The sequence below is a fragment of the Peromyscus maniculatus genome, chromosome 3 (assembly GCF_049852395.1).
Source record: "Peromyscus maniculatus bairdii isolate BWxNUB_F1_BW_parent chromosome 3, HU_Pman_BW_mat_3.1, whole genome shotgun sequence".
Taxonomy (NCBI): domain Eukaryota; kingdom Metazoa; phylum Chordata; class Mammalia; order Rodentia; family Cricetidae; genus Peromyscus; species Peromyscus maniculatus.
Genome location: NC_134854.1, coordinates 16,616,314 through 16,622,976, shown reverse-complemented (window position 1 = coordinate 16,622,976; position 6,663 = coordinate 16,616,314). Strand labels below are relative to the sequence as shown.

The following is a 6,663-nucleotide window of genomic DNA, read 5'->3' as shown; positions in this document are numbered from 1 at the left end:
ATTATAATATTGGGTGTGAGTATTCAAATTGGCAAACATGGCTCTTCCCCCAAAGAGGAACCCCGAGATCTAAGCCCCTCTAGACATGAGTGACTGACTAAATATTTGGTATGAATTTTTTTTTGACTGTATCATTTATTCCCTGCCTCCCCCAAAGTAACGTGGACAGCACGGGGAAAGACAGGCACAGGAGCAAAGAGCACCCATCGTCCACTCGTCCACGGCAACAGCTGGGAAGAACTGCAGCTCAGCTCAGGAGCCTGGGCTTCTGGGGCAGGGCTGAGCTGTCAGAGGACTTCCTGAAGCTCAGGTACCCTCAGCCTCGGCATATGGAACTCCAGGTAAGCTGACGGCCCCCATAGGCCTGGAGGGTTTGTGGGGTCGCAGGCTGGAGCAGCCTACAGGTCCCTCCAGCCCTGATCCCCTTTAGCAAGGCTCGCCAACTCCTTTGTCAGGTAAGGCAGAGGCCTGGCCTTCCTGCGCTTGAAGGCCTCCAGGTCCCGGAGGGTGCTCATAATCAGCCGATTGAGACTGGAGAGCTCCATCACAAGGCTGTGCACTGTGTATGTGGCATCCTGCATCCTGCAGGCCTCCTGGGCCCAGGTCTCTGTAGGGGGTCTAGGCTGAGCTCTGGTCACTGCCTTCAGGGATCCTCTGATGGCATCTGGGCTAGGGGAAGGCCAACCAAGGCCTGGCACACTCTCTGCAGGAAAACCCTGCTCAAGTAGGACCTCCACGTTGGGGGCATCCATGGCGTCTTGTATCTGACTGTCGGGCAGAAAGTCTAGTTCCATTGCTGAGGACTCCGGCCATGTAGCCTGATCTCTAGAACTGGGAACTGACTGCTCCTGTCCTGCCAGAATTATGGGAATTCCTGGGCTGCTAGGACAGGCCTTGGTCCTCTGGGGAAGATCACTAGCTGCATGGCTATGCTCTAGCTGAGAGGAGGTATGAGGGGACAGACTGAGGCCTTCAAAGTCTTGATGGCAGTTCAGGCTGCTCAATCCCACTACCCTTTGGTTCATGGGCTGTGCCTGTGAAGGCAGCATTCCTGTCCCTCCTGGTAACTGTCCATCAGAGCCAGGATCCTTGGTCTTGACAGCTGGACTCATTTCCTGTTCTATACAGCCTGGATCTCCAGCATCCACCATGGGCTCTTGTTCCCCAGGAACTGCAGCCTCAGGTGGGCTTGCCAGGATGTCACCAGGGGATCCTTCTTCTAGCCTGGTCTCCCTGGGACTTTTTAATCAGTAAATATTAGGAAAATGAAGGCATGAAATGTGCAGGGGTAAAAGAGGAAGGTAAGTAATGAATTCATATCTGGAAATTTTGAAATTATGTTGACATTCCTTAGTTTTTGATACTGAATAGGCAGGTGTGTTTCATTGTGCGATGCACTATGCTGAGTTCTTCAGAAATTCTGTAATAGGCATATATTTATTTTGTTTTACACCTAAAAAGAAAAGATAAAAACTATGTAATCAATAGATGACTGCAGTTGGCATTGTGAGTCTGGGGTACCTATCTGGAAGTGGGTGGTCAGAGTTCCTGGGCCACGAAGTCCATAAGTAGTACACAGGGGTCAAGTGGAACTAACAGGATGAGTCTGGAGTCCTGGTATACAGAGGTGTCCAGAATTTGGGCAGAGTACATGCAAGACTCAAGCAGGACAGAGGTGTGTAAGGAGATGGTGTTTAAAATCCAGAATCTCCATGAAGAGAAAGGAAGGAGTGATCAGAAGGCAGGCAGGATACATCATTCTACAGTAGGTCACAGGACTGGGTAGAATTGATGCTTAGAGTCTAGAGTGTTTATTGGGAGTAAGGGGATGCAAGTTAAGCCAAATGGATTGTAGGAGAAATGCTCTGTAAACTGTGTGAGGACCTTGTATCTTGTACTTGTCTCTACCTTTCTCCCCAAATCCAGGTAGATGCCATAGCCTTCTGCCACCAATTCCACTCATAACAGGGACACACAATTGATCAAGGAGCAGAGAATAAGTGATTGAAGATTGATCCACCTTTAATGGGACGTCTGTATCCCATCCACTCCTCTCAAGGTTCAGGATCATCACAAGAGGAAGATCAGAAAGACTGGGAGAGCCAGAGGTAGCACATGAATACTAGGAAAATATCCTGCACACACTATCACAGGTGAACATATGAAATTAAATTGATTGTGATAGCATACACAAGACCTGTAAGCTCAAGCAAGATGAAATCCTGACATGGACAGGAGTTGTACACTAGAAGTACAAGACCACCCCTAGCTGAGGATCTACTGGTAATTGATAGCTGTTAGAAGATGGAGACTTAGTTTTCTTTAAGTATGTCATTCATAGTATGTCAAAAAAGGGCCAATAGATGACCACACAGGGAAAGTACATAAGCATCACTAATTGGATACAATATTGTTTTAAAAATTAACCAGGACACAAATTTGATTGTATATTGAATGGGATTGTAATCTGGGAGATGAGGGAAGGAAGGGCACATGTGATCAAAATGTTACCTTCTTGCAGGAGGGAATGAGGGGTGGGAGGAGGGAAAAGGGGGATCTGTGATTGGAATGTAAAATGAATAAAAATTTCTTAATAAAAATGCAATGTATGAATTCTCAAAAAATTAATATTCTTAAAAATAGATAATTGCAAAAAATATCTGTGAGGTTCTTAGAATTCTAAAAATTCTAAGAATTCCTATTATTCTCATAATTACCAAAACAATAGCTTTGTTCATGTAGTTATAGAATTAGATAATTAGAAACCATGTACAATATTTCTAAGTATACAAGGACATTCTGTCTCCATTAGCAGTAACAATGTCTTAGAAGATATTAAAATTTTTGGAGCAGTTTGCTATCATCTGTTAGAGAAAATATTTCTGTGGATGTCCTTGAGTTGTAAAGAACTGGCCTAGAGTATGTGAGGTCACGGCTTCTGTCTCGTTCACCACAGCTGGTGGGTGACACTAGTGATGAAAGGAGTTTCAATGATCCACAATTATTAAGTGACTTAATTGTTATTGACTATGGATACTTAATTTGACATTGTGGAGGGAGTATTATAGAGTCATCAACAGGAAAGTTTTCCATTTCCCAAGAAACATTACAATTTACAATTGCTATTTCTAAAACTTCTTTGACACTAGATAAGTCACCTTATTAGTAACATCTAGGCTTCTGAACTTACATTGAGGCATATTTTTCTTTACAGTAGATTTTTTTCTTCTTTTCAATTCTCTCTGGGCTCATAATCATTAAGAAGGCAGAAGTGCTGTTTGCATTGAATGAGAATAAATTCATGTGACATGAAGCCTTTGCTGTTGTCACATTATTACTGTGATTTCAATTGAGTCTCTGGGTGTCGTCCTACGTTCAAATTCCAGCACCCAAATGAATGAAGAGCTGCATGAATAAATGAATGAAGAAATTGTCAGTCTCACAACACATGAGAAATTACTGTCTCCTGGGGTCAGTCGATGTGGTGTCCACTCACAGGTGCAATTATCTAATATCCTTCCCATTGTCGTTCTGAAATATTTTACAACACACCTGTTTCTTACATAGGAGTGTAGACTGTAGACTGCTGTCATAAATTGCATTTGAGGAAGGAATGCCTTGCTGAGGAAACATATGTAACATTACAATATTTAAAATATGGATTTAGAATTTCTAGATATTTAGAATATGAAAAAAATAGATCTTCAACAATTCTGAATACACTATAATTCTTTTTTTGGTTGTAGACAGAGTATTCCCAATAATCACAATCATTTTAATATAATTGAAGCAAAGTGCTGAGTTCAGGTCATTATAGATAATTTAGATAATCTTAATTTCTCTAAAATCCTATGCCATTCAATGTTCCTATAAGGACTTTATTAGATATTAGACATTTATACATGTTTTATTACTGGGTAACATTATTTCATCCTAATTTGGGAATGGCATAGTACTGAGCTTCGGAGAAAAGCATATGGCATTTCAGGAGGCAGGCTTAAGAGTCATCCTGTTGGAACTTCTGGTTGTTTTATTTGTAAATTGTGGGCTTTAGAAAAATCAGTCAAATAATCTCTGTTCCTCCCTCTCTCTTCCCTCCCCCCTCCTTCCTTCTCTCTGTCTGTCTCTGTCTACCTGTCTGTCTTGCTTTCTCTCCCCGTTTTTGTCTCTGTCTGCCTCTGTGTTTTCTTTATCCTGTTCTTTTTTATTTTAATTTTTTGATTTAAAACTTTTTTTTCACTTTACATACCAACTCCTGTTCTGCCTCCCTCCCCATCTCCTGCTCTCCCCACCTCTCCCCCATCCCACCCCTATCCCCTCCTCATAAGAGGTAAGGCCTTCCTTGGGTAGTCAACACAGTCTAGCATACCAAGTTGGGGCCAGACCCCTCCTCCTTCCATCAGGCTGTGTAAGTCATCCCACAATAGGGAATGGGCTATAAAAAGCCAATTCATGTACCCAGGATAATGTCTGGTCCCTATGTTAGGGGACCCAAAAACACATCAAGTCACACAACTGTCTCCCACATTCAGAGGGCCTAGTGTGGGTGCCATCCAGGCTCCCCAGCTGTCAGTCCCTGAGCTCCCAATAGCTTGGCTTAGCTGTCTCTGTGGTTTTTCCCATCATGATCCTGACCCCTCCTGAAATCCCTCCCCCCTCTTTCTTTATTTTATAATTTAATTTGATTTTACATATCAGCCACAGATTCCCCCGTCCTCCCACCTCCCGCCCCTTTCCCCAACCCACCCCCAATTCCCATCTCCTCCAGGGCAAAGATTCCCCTGGGGATTCACTTCAACCTGGTAGATTCAGTCCAGGCAGGTCCAGTCCCCTCCACCCAGGCTGAGCAAAGTATCCCTGCATAAGCCCCAGATTCCAAACAGCCAGCTCATGCACTAAGGAAAGGTCCCAGTCCCACTGCCTGGGTGTCTCCCAAACAGTTAAAGCTAATCAACTGTCTCACTTATCCAGAGGGCCTGATCCAGCTGGGGTCTCCTCAGCTATTGATTCATAGTTCATGTGTTTCCATTAGTTTGGCTATTTGTCCCTGTGCTACTCACAACTCCAGGGAGGCTACCTAGGAAACAGGACCCTAAGAAAGACACAGGGATTGCCCAATGACAGAGAAATGGATAAGATCTACATGAACAGCCTGGATGTGAGTGGAGGTAATGAAGGGCAAAGGTCGAGGGAAAGAGACCTTAGGGGAGTGGGAGATCCCAGCTGGATCAAGAACAGAGAGGGAGAACAAAGAATAAGAGACCATGATAAATGAAGACCACATGAGAATAGGAAGAAGCAAAGTGCTAGAGAGGTCCCTAGAAATCCACAAAGATATGACCACAATAGACTACTGGCAATGGTTGAAAGAAAGCCCTAACTGACCTACTCTGATGATAGAATGGCCAAACACCCTAACTGTCGTGCTAGAAATCTCATCCAATAACTGAGGGAAGCAGATGCAAAGATCCACAGCCAGGCCCCAGGTGGAGCTCCAGGAGTCCAATTGGCGAGAAAGAGGAGGGATTGTATGCACGCAAATTGTTGAGACCTCCCCACTCTCTTTAACCAAACTCCAGCCCATATGCTTGACTATGAGTCTCTGCATCTTCTTTAATCAGGCACTGGTTGTAGTTTCTATGATGAGAATTAGGGTAGACACCAATCTGAGTACAGGGGAAGGTTAGTTCAAGCACCCTCTCCACAATTGCTATGAGCCTTAGTTGAGAACATTCTTGTGAGTACTTGGGGATTTCCCTAGCTCCAGATTTCTCCTTAACCCCTTAATGGTTCACACTGTCAAGATATCTCTTTCATTGCTCTCCCTCTCCATCCCTCCCCAACTCACCCATCTCGAACCCTCATGTTCCCACCTGGCTTTTTCAGTATCTAATGAGATGATCATGTATTTTTTTTTCTTTCAGTTTGTTTATATGCTGGATTACATTGACAGATTTTCATATGTTGAGTCATCCCTGTGTCTCTGGGATGAAGCCTACTTGATAGTGGTGGGTGATATTTTCGATGTGTTCTTGGATTTGGTTTGCTAGTATTTTATTGAGTATTTTTGCATCAGTGTTCATGAGGGAGATGGGTCTTTAATTCTCTTTCCTAGTTGCATCTTTACATGGTTTGGGGATCAGGGTAACATACCCTCTTAAAAAGAGTTTGGCAATGGTCCTCCTATTTCTATTGTTCAGGATTATAGGTATTAGCCCTTCTTTGAAGTTCTGGTAGAATTCAGCACTGAAGCCATGTGGCCCTGAGGTTTTTTGTTTGTTTGTTTGTTTGTTTGTTTTGGTTTTTGGTTAGGAGACTTTTGATAACTGATTCTATTTCCTTAGGCTCTATAGGTCTTTTTAAATTGTTTATCTGATTTAATTTTAATATATAATGCCTATCCAGAATATTGTCCATTTCTTTTACATTTTCCAGTTTTTTGGAGTACAGGTTTTCAAAGTATGACCTAATGATTCTCTGGATTTCCTCAGTGTCTGTTTTTATGTCCACCTTTTCATTTCTGATTTTGTTAATTTGGATATTTTCTCTGCTTTTTGGTTAGTTTGGATAAGGGTTTGTCTATCTTGTTGATTTTCTCAAAGAATCAACTCTTTGTTTCTATTTTATTAATTTCAGCTCTCAAATTGATTATTTCTTGTCATC

At 42.8% G+C, this 6,663-nt stretch overlaps 1 pseudogene; it reads right to left on the bottom strand.

Annotated features, from left to right (window-relative positions):
• Window positions 1–216: 216 nt before the first annotated feature.
• Window positions 217–5,865, bottom strand: LOC121828258 (break repair meiotic recombinase recruitment factor 1 pseudogene; annotated as a pseudogene).
• Window positions 5,866–6,663: the final 798 nt, after the last annotated feature.